A 15,218-nucleotide genomic window follows, 5' to 3' on the forward strand; every position below is an offset into this window, starting at 1 on the left:
GTGTCTGAATATACAAAGACATTTGAAGATCTTATGGCTGATGTCCAAGAGGAAAATCCTGAACTAGCAAAATCTTGGTTTGTAAGATGCTATGTAAATGGTTTAAGGGAGGGCATAAAGTTCCAGATCAGACCATTAAGACCGCAAACACTCACTGATGCTTATTCGTTAGCTAAAGATGTAGAGCCATGTCACCCTCCAGTGACCACAGTGCCTAAAAGAATTGTTGTCCCTTACAACAACTACTATCAGAAAACCTCTGGGAGTTTCCCTCCAAAGCAGAGTACCACTCCCTCTTCTCAACAGCAAATTCCCATCAGGCATACTGAAGTTCCTGTTAACAATACACAGAAAATCAGGAAAGTGGGAGAGTGTTGGAGATGTGGAGATAAGTGGGTGCATGGTCATAAATGCAAATTAGTTCCAACTATACATGCTAGGAAACAAGAACTAGAGGAGCAAACAACTTATGAGGTAGAAGAGCAACAGCTTGAGGAACAAATAGAACCAGTATCTGAAGGAGACCAGGCCATGTTCATCTCCACTTTTGCAATGGGACAACAACTTGCAGTGCCTACTCCAACAGTGATAATACATATCAATGGAAAAAGAGCAGTGGCCTTATTAGACTCTAGTAGCACTACATCTTTCCTCAATCAGGAGTTTGCAGTCAAAGCTAACTACAACATGCTGCATGTTAAACCTAGAAGCATTGCAGTAGCTAGGGGTGGAGTATTACTATCTACTGCAGTGGTTCCCAATTGTGAATTTCAGATTGCCAAACTGACAGTATCTCACAATTCCAGAGTAATCTCTCTACCAAGTCATGATGTTATCTTGGGATATGACTGGTTTACTGTTGTTAGTCATGTTTCCTTTGATATCCCTGCATAGCAATTTGGGTTTACACATGGGGGCAAACAGACTGTGTCAACAACAATGTTCTCTACTGCCGCTAACTTGAAAGAAGTTCCACCCAAGAGAGTGGACAAGCTGATGGAGAAAGGAGCTGAAGTATTCCTCTGTCAAATTCTTAGCATACTCATGGATGCTCCTGAGGATTTTAAAACTCCACCAGAAATACAGAAATTACTCTTGGAATATGTAGATTTGTTTGAAGAACCTAAAACACTACTACCTCAGAGGGCATTGGACCATAAAATCCCTTTAGTGGCAGGAGCTACACCACCCCAGGCCAGACCTTATAGAGTCCCTCAACACCAAAAGAAGGAAATGGAAGAGCAAATTAAAAATTTGTTAGCTGCACATTTGATAAGGCACAGTCAAAGCCCTTTTGCAGCACCAGTTCTGTTAGTTAAGAAAAAGGATGGATCTATGAGGTTATGTACTAATTATAGAAAGCTCAATGCTCTCACAATTAAGAACAAGTTCCCTATACCAGTTATAGAAGATTTGTTGGATGAGCTCCATGGAGCAAAATACTTCACCAAATTGGACTTCAGGTCTAGATACCATCAGATCAGAATGTCACCTGAAGATATATAAAAGACTGCCTTTAGAACATTCTTGGGGCACTTTGAATATTTAGTCATGCCCTTTGGTCTTTCAAATGCACTTGGTACATTTCAGGAACTGATGAACACCATTTTTGGGCCTTATTTGAGGAAATTTGTGTTGGTTTTCTTTGATGACATATTAATATTCAACAAATCTCTCAAAGAACATCTAGAACATATCAAACTGGTAATGGAGTTACTAAAGAAACATCAGCTCTATGCAAAGATGTCTAAATGTGTATTTGCAGTACAGCAAGTGGAGTACTTGGGCCATGTTATCTTTGAAAAGGGGGTAGCTACAAACCCACAGAAAATATCAGCCACTTCAGATTGGCCAATTCCTGAAAATATTACTAAACTAAGAACTTTTCTTGGTCTGGTTGGGTATTACAGAAGGTTTATGATACGTCCATTTTGCATCATGCTTTTATATCAATATTTATTGCATTATGGGTTGTTATTACACATTATGTCACAATACTTATGCTTATTCTCTCTTATTTTACAAGGTTTACATAAAGAGGGAGAATGCCAGCGGCTGGGATACTGGCTGGAAAAGGAGCAAATATTAGAGACCTATAATGCACAGCTCCAAAAGTCCTGAAACTTCACGGATGATGTTTTCCAAATATATAAAAAACATTGAGCGCAAGAACTTCACCAGGGGGGCCACACCCTGCCCACGAGGGTGGGGGCGCGCCCCTACCTCGTGGGCCCCCTGGTGGCCCTCCGGTGACCATCTTCTGCTATATGGACTCTTTCGATGGGAAAATAATCATAAGACATCTTCTCGGACGAAACTCCGCCGCCACGAGGCGGAACCTTGGCGGAACCAATCTAGGGTTCTGGCGGGGCTGTTCTGCCGGGGAAACTTCCCTCCTGGAGGGGGAAATCATCGCCATCATCATCACCAACGCTCCTCTCATCGGGAGAGGGCAATCTCCATCAACATCTTCATCAGCACCATCTCATCTCAAAACCTTAGTTCATCTCTTGTACCCAATTCTTGTCTACAAGTCCAGGATTGGTGCTAGTAGGTTGCTAGTAGTGTTAATTACTCCTTGTAGTTGATGCTAGTTGGTTTAATTGGTGGAAGATCATATGTTCAGATCCTATATGCACATTAATACCCCTCTGATTATGAACATGTTTATGCTTTGTGAGTAGTTACTTTTGTTCCTGAGGACATGGGAGAAGTCTTGCTATTAGTAGTCATGTGAATTTGGTATTCGTTCGATATTTTGATGAGATGTATGTTGTCTCTCCTCTAGTGGTGTTATGTGAACGTCGACTACATGACACTTCACCATTGTTTGGGCCTAGAGGAAGGCATTGGGAAGTAATAAGTAGATGATGGGTTGCTAGAGCGACAGAAGCTTAAACCCTAGTTTATGCGTTGCTTCGTAAGGGGCTGATTTGGATCCATATGTTTCATGCTATGGTTAGGTTTACCTTAATACTTTTGTTGTATTTGCGGATGCTTGCAATAGAGGTTAATCATAAGTGGGATGCATGTCCAAGTAAGGACAGCACCCAAGCACCGGTCCACCCACATACCAAATTATCAAAGTACCGAACGTGAATCATATGAGCGTGATGAAAACTAGCCTGACGATATTCCCATGTGTCCTCGGGAGCGCTTTACATCATATAAGAGTTTATCCAGGCATGTCCTTTTCTACAAAAGGATTGGGCCACTTTGCTGCACTTTATTTACTTTTGTTACTTGTTGCTCGTTACAAATTATCTTATCACAAAACTATCTGTTGCCACTTATTTCAGTACTTGCAGAGAATACCTTGCTGGAAACCGCTTATCATTTCCTTCTGCTCCTCGTTGGGTTAAACACTCTTACTTATCGAAAGGACTACAATAGATCCCCTATACTTGTGGGTCATCAGTTTATTAAGGGATATGGAGTAATAAAAGCGACAGACTGCATAATAAAGGTCCATATCACAAGTGGCAATATAAAAGTGATGTTCTTTCGCATTAGGATTATGTGCATCCAACCATAAAAGCGCATGACAACCTCTGCTTCCCTCTGCAAAGGGCCTATCTTTTACTTTTATCTCCTATACTGCAAAAGAGTCAAGGTGATCTTCACCCTTCCTTTTTTACATTTTATCCTTTGGCAAGCACAATATGTTGGAAAGATCCTGGTATATATGGCTAATTGGATGTGGGTTTTCATGAACTATTACTGTTGACATTACCCATGAGGTAAAACGTTGGGAGGCAAAACTATAAGCCCCTATCTTTCTCTGTGTCCGATTAAAACTCCATACCCATAAGTATTGCGTGAGTGTGAGCAATTGTGAAAGACTATATGATAGTTGAGTATGTGGACTTGCTAAAAAGCTCTTATACATTGACTCTTTCCTATGTTATGATAAATTGCAATTGCTTCAATTACTGAGATTATAGTTTGTTAGTTTTCAATGAAGTTTACGATTCATACTTGATATTGTGATTGAACTATTACTCTAGCATAAGATATCATATGACAAGAATTATATAAGTTGCTGCTCTAAGAATGATCATGATGCCCTCATGTCCATGTTTTATTTTTATCGACACCTTCATCTCTAAACATGTGGACATATTTTTCGATTTCGGCTTTTCACTTGAGGACAAGCGAGGTCTAAGCTTGGGGGAGTTGATACGTCCATTTTGCATCATGCTTTTATATCAATATTTATTGCATTATGGGCTATTATTACACATTATGTCACAATACTTATACTTATTCTCTCTTATTTTACAAGGTTTACATAAAGAGGGAGAATGCCGGCGGCTGGGATTCTGGCTGGAAAAGGAGAAAATATTAGAGACCTATTCTGCACAGCTCCAAAAGTCCTAAAACTTCACGGATGATGTTTTCCAAATATATAAAAAACATTGAGCGCAAGAACTTCACCAGGGGGGCCACACCCTACCCACGAGGGTGGGGGCGCGCCCTACCCCCCTGGGAGCGCCCCCTACCTCGTCGGCCCCCTGGTGGCCCTCCGGTGACTATCTTCTGCTATATGGACTCTTTCGATGGGGAAATAATCATAAGCCATCTTCTCGGACGAAACTCCGCCGCCACGAGGCGGAACCTTGGCGGAACCAATCTAGGGTTCTGGCGGGGCTGTTCTGCCGGGGAAACTTCCCTCCTGGAGGGGGAAATCATCGCCATCATCATCACCAACGCTCCTCTCATCGGGAGAGGGCAATCTCCATCAACATCTTCATCAGCAGCATCTCATCTCAAAACCCTAGTTCATCTCTTATACCCAATTCTTCTCTCCAAGTCCGGGATTGGTGCTAGTAGGTTGCTAGTAGTGTTAATTACTCCTTATAGTTGATGCTAGTTGGTTTAATTGGTGGAAGATCATATGTTCAGATCCTATATGCACATTAATACCCCTCTGATTATGAACATGTTTATTCTTTGTGAGTAGTTACTTTTGTTCCTGAGGACATGGGAGAAGTCTTGCTATTAGTAGTCATGTGAATTTGGTATTCGTTCGATATTTTGATGAGATGTATGTTGTCTCTCCTCTAGTGGTGTTATGTGAACGTCGACTACATGACACTTCACCATTGTTTGGGCCTAGAGGAAGGCATTGGTAAGTAATAAGTAGATGATGGGTTGCTAGAGTGACAGAAGCTTAAACCCTAGTTTATGCGTTGCTTCGTAAGGGGCTAATTTGGATCCATATGTTTCATGCTATGGTTAGGTTTACCTTAATACTTTTGTTGTCTTTGCGGATGCTTGCAATAGAGGTTAATCATAAGTGGGATGCTTGTCCAAGTAAGGACAGCACCCAAGCACTGGTCCACCCACATACCAAATTATCAATGTACCGAATGCAAATCATATGAGCATGATGAAAACTAGCTTGACGATATTCCCATGTGTCCTCGGGAGCGCTTTACATCATATAAGAGTTTGTCCAGGCTTGTCCTTTGCTACAAAAGGATTGGGCCACTTTGCTGCACTTTATTTACTTTTGTTACTTGTTGCTCGTTACAAATTATCTTATCACAAAACTATTTGTTACCACTTATTTTAGTACTTGCAGAGAACACCTGGCTGGAAACCGCTTATCATTTCCTTCTGCTCCTTGTTGGGTTCGACACTCTTACTTATCGAAAGGACTACGATAGATCCCCTATACTTGTGGGTCATCAAGACTCTTTTCTGGCACCGTTGCCGGGGAGTGAAGCACCTTTGGTAGGTGGAATTTGGTAAGGAAAAATTGATATAGTGTGCTGAAATTTACTGTCACTTGTTACTATGGAAAGTAATCCTCTGAGGGGCTTGTTCGGGGTATCTTCACCCCGACCAGTAGAGCAAAGAGTTGCTCCTCAACCTACTGAACCTACTGAAAATAAAAATGCTTGCTTTGAAATTCCTTTGGGTATGGTAGAAAAACTGCTAGCTAATTCTTTTTAGGAGATGGAACAAAACATCCTGATGAGCATCTAATATATGTGGATGAAGTTTGTGGATTATTTAAGCTTGCAGGTGTACCCGGAGATGTTGTTAAGAAGAAGGTCTTCCCCTTATCTTTGAGGGGATATGCATTGACATGGTATAGGCTATGTGATGATATGGAGTCATGGAACTACAAACGATTGAAATTGGAATTTCATCAAAAGTTTTATCCCATGCATCTTGTTCATCGTGATCGCAATTATATATATAATTTTTGGCCTCGCGAAGGAGAAAGCATCGCTCAAGCTTGGGGGAGGCTTAAATCAATGCTATATTCATGCCCCAATCATGAGCTCTCAAGAGAAATGATTATTCAAAATTTTTATGCTCGGCTTTCTGGTAACAATCGCACCATGCTTGATACTTCTTGTGCTGGCTCTTTTATGATGAAGACTATTGAATTCAAATGGGATTTATTGGAAAGAATTAAATGCAACTCCGAAAATTGGGACCTCGACAATGGTCAGGAGTCAGGTATGACACCTAGTTTTGATTGTGTTAAATCTTTTATGGATACCGATATTTTTTGTAAATTTAGCACTAAATATGGACTTGACTCTGAGATAGTAGCTTCTTTCTGTGAATCATTTGCTGCTTATGTTGATCTCCCCAAGGAGAAGTGGTTTAAATATCATCCTCCCATAGAAGTAAAAGTAGCTGCACCTATTAAAGTTGAAGAAAAGACTATCACTTATAGTGATCCTATTGTTCCTACTTCTTATGTTGAGAAACCACCTTTCCCTGTTAGGATAAAGGATCATGCTAAAGCTTCAACTGTGGTTCATAAAAGCAATATTAAAACATATATACCTCCTGAGCAAGTTAAAGTTGAACCTAATATTGCTATTGTTAAAGATCTCTTGTCTGATAATATAGATGGGCATGTTATTTATTTCTGTAATGAAATTGCTAGAATTGCTAAACCCCGTGATATAGATAAACCTAGACCCGTGGTAGGCATGCCTGTTATTTCTGTTAAAATAGGAGATCATTGTTATCATGGCTTGTGTGATATGGGTTCTAGTGCTAGTGCAATACCTATTGACTTATACAAATAAATTATGCATGACATTGCACCCGCCGAGTTAGAAGATATTAATGTCACAATTAAACTTGCTAATAGAGATACTATTTCACCAATGAGAATTGTTAGAGATGTTGAAGTCTTGTGTGGAAAAACTAAATATCCTGCTGATTTTCTTGTTCTTGGTTCCCCACAAGATAGTTTTTGTCCCATTATATTTGGTAGACCCTTCTTAAATACTGTTAATGCTACCATAGATTGCAAAAGGGATGTGGTTACTGTCGTTTTAGATGATATGACTCATGAATTTAATTTTTCTAAATTTAGTAGACAACACCGTGAAGAAGAATTATCTAGTAAGGATGAAATTATTGGTCTTGCTTCTATTGCCGTACCTCCTAGTGATCCTTTAGAACAATATTTGCTAGACCATGAAAATGATATGTTTATGAATAAAAGAAGGGAATTAGATGAAGTATTCTTTAAACATGAACCTATTCTGAAAAACAATTTACCTGTTGAAATCCTAGGGGATCCTTCTCCACCCAAGGGTGATCCCATGTTTGAGCTTAAACCATTACCTGGTACTCTTAAATATTCTTATCTTGATGAGAAAAAGATATATCCTGTTATTATTAGTGCTAACCTTTCAGAATAGGAAGAAGAGAGATTATTGAAAACTCTGAAGAAGCACAGTGCTGCTATTGGGTATACTCTTGATGATCTTAAGGGCATTAGTCCCACTCTATGTCAACATAAAATTAGTTTGGAAGAAGATGCTAAACCAGTTCGTGATCATCAACGCCGTCTAAATCCTAAAATGAAAGAGGTGGTAAGAAAGGAGATACTAAAGCTCCTTGAGGCAGGTATAATTTATCCCGTTGCTGATAGTAAGTGGGTAAGTCCTGTCCATTGTGTCCCTAAGAAGGGAGGTATTACTGTTGTTCCTAATGATAAAGATGAATTCATTCCTCAAAGAATTATTACTGGTTATAGGATGGTAATTGATTTCTGCAAATTAAATAAGGCTACTAAAAAGGATCATTACCCCTTACCTTTTATCGATCAAATGCTAGAAAAATTATCCAAACATACACATTTTTGCTTTCTAGATGGTTATTCTGGTTTCTCTCAAATACCTGTGTCAGCCAAAGATCAATCAAAGACTACTTTTACATGCCCTTTTGGTACTTTTGCTTATAGACGTATGCCTTTTGGTTTATGTAATGCACCTGCTACCTTTCAAAGATGCATGATGGCTATATTCTCTGACTTTTGTGAAAAGATTTGTGAGGTTTTCATGGACGACTTTTCCGTCTATGGATCTTCTTTTGATGATTGCTTGAGCAACCTAAATCGAGTTTTGCAGAGATGTGAAGAAACTAATCTTGTCTTGAATTGGAAAAAGTGCCACTTTATGGTTAATGAAGGTATTGTCTTGGGGCATAAAGTTTCTGAAAGAGGTATTGAAGTTGATAAAGCCAAAGTTGATGCTATTGAAAAGATGCCATGTCCCAAGGACATCAAAGGTGTAAGAAGTTTCCTGGGTCATGCCGGTTTTTATAGGAGGTTCATTAAGGACTTCTCAAAAATCTCTCGGCCTCTGACTAATTTATTACAAAAAGATATACCATTTGTCTTTGATGATGATTGTGTAGAAGCATTTGAAATACTTAAGAAAGCATTGATCTCTGCGCCTATTGTTCAGCCACCTGATTGGAATTTACCCTTTAAAATTATGTGTGATGCTAGTGATTATGCTGTAGGTGTTGTTCTAGGACAAAGAGTTGATAAGAAACTAAATGTTATTCAATATGCTAGTAAAACTCTAGACAATGCTCAAAGAAATTATGCTACCACTGAAAACGAATTATTAGCAGTTGTATTTGCTTGTGATAAGTTTAGACCTTATATTGTTGATTCTAAAGTAACTATTCACACTGATCATGTTGCTATTAAATATCTTATGGAAAAGAAAGATGCTAAACCTAGACTTATTAGATGGGTTCTCTTGCTACAAGAATTTGATTTACATATTGTTGATAGAAAAGGAGCCGAGAACCCCGTTGCAGACAACTTGTCTAGGTTAGAAAATGTGCTTGATGACCCACTACATATTGATGATAACTTCCCTGATGAGCAATTAAATGTCATAAATACTTCTCATACTGCTCCATGGTATGTTGATTATGCTAATTACATTGTTGCTAAGTTTATACCACCTAGTTTCACATACCAGCAAAAGAAAAAGTTCTTCTATAATTTGAGGCATTACTTTTGGGATGACCCACATCTTTATAAAGAAGGAGTGGATGGTGTTATTAGACGTTGTGTACCTGAGCATGAACAGGAACAGATCCTACGCAAGTGTCACTCCGAAGCTTATGGAGGACACCATGCTGGAGATAGAACTGCACATAAGGTACTGCAATATGTTTTTATTGGCCTACTCTCTTCAAGGATGCCCATAAGTTTGTCTTATCTTGTGATGAATGTCAAAGAATTGGTAATATTAGTAGACGTCAAGAAATGCCTATGAATTATTCACTTTTTATTGAACCATTTGATGTTTGGGGCTTTGACTATATGGGACCGTTTCCTTCCTCTAATGGTTATACACATATTTTAGTTGCTGTTGATTACGTTACTAAGTGGGTAGAAGCTATCCCAACTAGTAGTGCTGATCATAACACTTCTATTAAAATGCTTCAAGAAGTTATTTTTCTAAGGTTTGGAGTCCCTAGATATTTAATGACTGATGGTGGTTCACATTTTATTCATGGTGCTTTCCGTAAAATGCTTGCTAAATATGATGTTAATCATAGAATTGCATCTCCTTATCACCCTCAGTCTAGTGGTCAAGTAGAATTGAGTAATATAGAACTCAAATTAATTTTGCAAAAGACTGTTAATAGGTCCAGAAAGAATTGGTCCAAGAAACTTGATGATGCATTATGGGCCTATAGAACTGCATATAAAAATCCTATGGGTATGTCTCCGTATAAAATGGTCTATGGAAAAGCATGTCACTTACCTCTCGAACTAGAAAACAAGGCTTATTGGGCCATTAAAGAACTTAATTATGATTTTAAACTTGCCGGTGAGAAGAGGCTATTTGATATTAGCTCACTTGATGAATGGAGAAGCCAAGCCTACGAAAATGCCAAGTTGTTTAAAGAAAAAATTAAAAGGTGGCATGATAAAAGAATACAAAAGCGTGAGTTTAACATAGGTGATTATGTATTGCTATACAACTCTCGTTTAAGATTTTTTGTAGGAAAACTTCTCTCTAAATGGGAGGGTCCTTACCTTATCGAGGAGGTCTACCGTTTCGGTGCCATAAAAATCAACAACTTCGAAGGCACAAATCCGAGGGTGGTGAACGGTCAAAGAATCAAACACTATATCTCAGGTAATCCCATTGCCGGGGTACTGATCCACGAGCACCTATGGGACCGGCGGGCCGGGTCCCTTTCGGTTCGGCGGGGGCGGAGATCGTGCAAAGAGCGGATCGAGGCGAAACAGACGAGCGATTTACCCAGGTTCGGGCCGCACGGATGCGTAAAACCCTACTCCTGCTTTGTGGTTTGTATTGAGTTCTTGCTCAGGAGCGCGGAGTGCTACAGTACACACCAGCAGCTAACGAGACCGAGCGTGAGTGTTTTTTGAACTGGCTAACCCCCCTCTACGTTGCACATGGGCCTCCTTTTATATGCTCAAGGGGTCACCGACAGGTGGCAACGGAGGCAAGTACCGTTGCCGGGGTCTTGAGATGTCTTTGTTGGCCTTCCCGGCAAGCTCCTCTTGCCGGGGTCTTGTCTCCTTGACTTGGATACTTTGTTCTTGAAAGGTTCCAAAGGAACCATGGAGGACCTTGGCGGTCACCCGGCAAGCCTTGCCGCGGGATGCTGCGACTGCCCTGCACAAGTTCGGGATACTAGGGTACCCCTACTCTAGTACACCGACAGGAGCCCCCGGGCCTGGGCCATACACGGTGCCGAGTGCTGTTGGGCCAGGCCCAAAACAGGGCACGGGCACGCGCGACCTAGGTTACGCCGTATCTCACTCCGTATCCACCGCGCCCTCTCCGAACGGCACGCGTTGAATGCGGCGTCGTGGGAGAGATCGTGGGTGGTTTCTTTATTCGGAAATGCGGAACGTCCGCCCCTTCCCTCTTTATAAGCAGGGAGAACAGGGGAAGTTCGCCCATTCGCCCGTTGCTGCTTCCAATCTCAGAAATCTCCGCCGCTCCCTCGTCTTCCCAAAGCCGAACGAGAGCGGCGCTCCACCCCCCATCGCCACCAGCTCCACCAACGCCGTCGACCTCCTCCACCACTTCCGCCATGGCTCCGAAAGCCGACAAGGGGAAGGTCGTGAAGTCGACCGAGGCGCAGCGGCTTGCGGCGCTGCGGAAGGAGCGGGCCGTCTTCCCCCCCAAGCTTGCCACGAAGGAGCTGAGGGAGAACTACTACCTCTTCTGGTCGACGGAGACACGAGCGCATCCGCGCACGAAGGTACTCCCCGCCGCCGCTTGGAAGAAGGCCCCAAACGGATACCCCTTCTTTGCTCTGTTCTTCTACTGCGGGCTCTGCCCGCCTTTCTCTGAATTCTTCTGCGACATCATGAATACCTACGGATTCCACCTCCTTGACTTCACCCCCAATGCCATTCTAACCATGGCAGTTTTCGCACATCTCTGCGAAAACTTTGTCGGAGTCCACCCCAGTGTAGTCCTCTTCCGCCATTTCTTCATACCCCGAGTAGAGAGAGGAGAGCCTCTATCCGGTGGAATCGCCTGGATCTCAAGGGCCGGCAAGAAGGAAACTTATCTGGAGGGAGAATTCCGCGGCAAGTGGGAGGAGTGGAGAGCAGATTGGTGCTGGATTGACGAGGAGAACCCACAGCCATTCACCACCCGGCGCCAAACCCCAGTAGCACGCGGCAGCGATTGGAGTGACGTGGCCCCGGAAGACGACAGGCTGAAGATTGCTGTCACCAGGATCCTGCGTCTCAGGCTTGCCGGGCTTACTGTAGGCGCTGTTGGCGCAGACTTCCTTCGCCGCCGCATCGCCCCCCTACAGGAACGGGGGAGGCCTACTTGGGAGTTCAAGAATGCGGCAGATATCATGAGGCTGCGGCCGGGCCTCAACTTTAACTTCACAGTTTTGGAGCTCAACGCGATGCTCCAGGAGCTCTTCAAGTATGACCCCCAACATCCCGAGGTGTTTAGGTTGCCGGGGGGCGTCGTTCCGCTGTGCAACAATTCCGCGCTCGACCGCATCCGTGCAATGATGCCGGAGTGCGACTCGCACGGGATTGTGCCAACTTGGCAGGAGCCCGCAGACGACGTCGTGCAGCAGTTCTTTGATGACTTGGTGGAAGTGCCAATCCGCTCCGACGAGAAGGACAACCTCACCCGCGACACCACGGATGCGGAGATGGCGCTCATCGCCACTAGGCTGGAAGAGGCAGCGGCAGCCGCAGCCGCGGGCGAATTTGGATTCACTGTGGAGGAGGCAGATGCAGCAGAAGCGGCAAGCCGTGCCGAGCGAGGGGAGCCCGCCGGCAAGAAGGAGCTTGTCGGGCGTGACGCCGAGCCGAGCGAGCCCGCCAAGGACACGAGCGGCTCGCTGGAAATCAATTCCTCTTCCTCCTCATCTTCGGGCAGCTCGCCGCAAGCAGAGCCTCCATCCCCACCAAGAAGGCATCTCCGCAAGGCCGGTGATGTAGCAGAGCGGCAAGCGGGTCAACGGTCGCCGCGCCGCGTGACACGCTCCACCGCGGCAAACACCGATTCCGCGGGAGCACCTCATGCTGCGACGGCAACTGGAGCGGGGTCTAGCTGGACCACTGCTTCAGTTCCTGCCGCTGCTCGCGCCGCGCCGGCAGCCGGAGCGGGGTCGTCTCAGACCACCGCCACTGCTCCCGCCAAGCGGCCAAGGGAAGCTTCTCCTCCGCCTCCTCGCGCCGGGCGCGCGCCGGACTTCGACTTCTCCGCGTTCAGCTCCGACTAGGAAGAAGAAGAAGAGTAAGCTTCTCTTGCTGTACTTGCAGTTCTTCAATCCTTGCTGTTTGTCTTGTTTCTCACTTGCTTTTCTCTGAACTTGTTCCTCTTTAGGACTCTGGCCCAGAGAGCAGCAAAGAGGGCCAAGGTCCCGGTGATCGTCATCGAGGACGAACCCACCGCGACGGCAGGAGGCGCGCCCGAGACAACCTTGCCGGACCCGGCAACCTTTCTCCAGAGCAGCCCCCAGCGTAAGTATATGATTTGCTTTTCGCTTGTGAGGTGCGCATGGATACTCTGTCTTTGCTGACATTTGATTGCTGATTTGTGTAGGAGCAGAGCAGCCCCACCAGGAGCCAAGGGAGAATCCCCCGACAAGGGAGAACTCTCCGGCAAGGGAGGGCTTCCCGGTAAGGGAGAAGTCTCCGGCAAGGGACAGCGCCAGCGGCCCCCCGACGGTGGAGACCACGACTGCAGAACCCGGTACAGGTAACCCTTTTGCTTCAAAACCTCCCTTGGGTTCTTCTTCTCTTGATCTTCTTTTTGTTGGATTTTTGCTTGACTCTTCTCCCTTTTCCGGCCGTCAGACCCATCCGCTGCGGAGCAGATGGAGACCGAGGCCGGCGGTGGTGGCGATGCCGCCGGCGCAGAGGCCGCCAAGGCTGCCGCCGCAGCAACTGGCGAGGGGTCTGGCGATCGCACTGACGGCCCTGAGGCCGCAGGAGCGCCAGGCGCTACACCGACCGCCGACCCGTCCGCCGCTGCCGCAGCGCCAGGCTCCGAAGAGCCCCAGCCAGGCGTATACTTGAAGGCCGGCGAAGGCGTGTTCATCAACCTCCCTTGGGTGTCGAGCTCCAGGGCGCCGGTCGAGGGAGAGATCTTCGACGGGGAAGTGCTCGCCTCCGCTGGGCTGACACTGGTCGACGCACCAAGCAGCAGCAGCAACGAGTCTGAGGAGGAGCGGCTGCTGCGGAAGTTGCTGTCGCTCTACCGCGCGCGGCAAGCCAAGATGGAATCCCGCGAGGCGCTTGTCGCGAAGGCGGGAGCAGACATCGAAAAGCGCGCGGAAGAGCTCGGGGGTTTCCACCGGGAAGCCCTCCGGTCCCTGGCGGAGGAGCGGGAGCAGCTCACTGAAGCGCAAAAGGCCTTCCTCCTTGAGAAGGCTGAAGTCGAAGAGCGGCAGCGACTTGCCGCTGTAAAGCTAGCCGCGGAGGAGGGCGAGCTGGCGCAGCGGAAGGTCAATCTTGACGCCCATGAGGAGGAGCTTGCCGCGCGTGAGGAAAGACTTGGCGGAGCCCTCAAGCAAGCGGAGGACGCTGCCGCAGCCGCCGAGGCTGCCAAGAAAGAGCTGGAGACGATGGTGGCGCGGCTAGAGGCCGATCTCGCCGAGAAGGGCCAAGAGCTTAGCGCTGCCAGGGACTCCAATGCAGATCTTGTGTTGAAGCTGTCCACTCTGACCAAGACGCTGGACGACGCCAAGAAGCAGGAGGCGGCCTTGAAGGAGGAAATCAAGGCCGACAAGGCGCTACTAGAGAGTGTTGCCGCCACCCAAAACGCCTTCAGGGAGACTGTGGAGCATTGGACGGAGAGTCTTGTGGTTGCCGCCACAGATATTGACAGGGAGCTGGCGCAGCTGGGGATGGGAGATCTCGGGTATCCCTCCGACGAGAACCTCCAACCCAGCGCCAAGCTCGTCTTGTTCTTCAAGGGTGTGGCGACGGCCCTCCAGCGACTCCGGGAGAGGATCCCAAAGCAGCTGGCCGACGAGTCGCGCAAGATCTGCGCGGGAGCTCTTCAGAAAGTGTTGGTGAAGGTGGCCTTCCGCAATCCGGGCCTCAACCTCACCAACGTCCTCAGGACCTTGCCGCCGGATGCTGATCTGGAGGCGCTCAAGGCCCTTGTCACACCCATTGTGGACAAGGTGAGCGGGATCAAGAGGATCGAAGGCGATCGCGTAGATTAGGCCGCCCATTTCTTCTTTTCTTGTCGCTGTTTGTCATGTTATGAAAACAATCTGTTAGAGCTGCGACAAGCTATCTTTGTAATATAACTCTATTCTGGGTAATGATTGCAATGTTATTCCCTTTACTTGATTCCTCCCTTTGTATGTTTTCGCCCTACGCTTTTAGGGAACTTGCCGGTGCAGGCACCTGAGCCGCGAGCGCTGAGTGCGGAACGTCAGCAGCC

The sequence above is a fragment of the Triticum urartu genome, chromosome 1A, assembly GCF_056163025.1.
Source record: "Triticum urartu cultivar PI428250 chromosome 1A, HENAU_Tu73, whole genome shotgun sequence".
Taxonomy (NCBI): domain Eukaryota; kingdom Viridiplantae; phylum Streptophyta; class Magnoliopsida; order Poales; family Poaceae; genus Triticum; species Triticum urartu.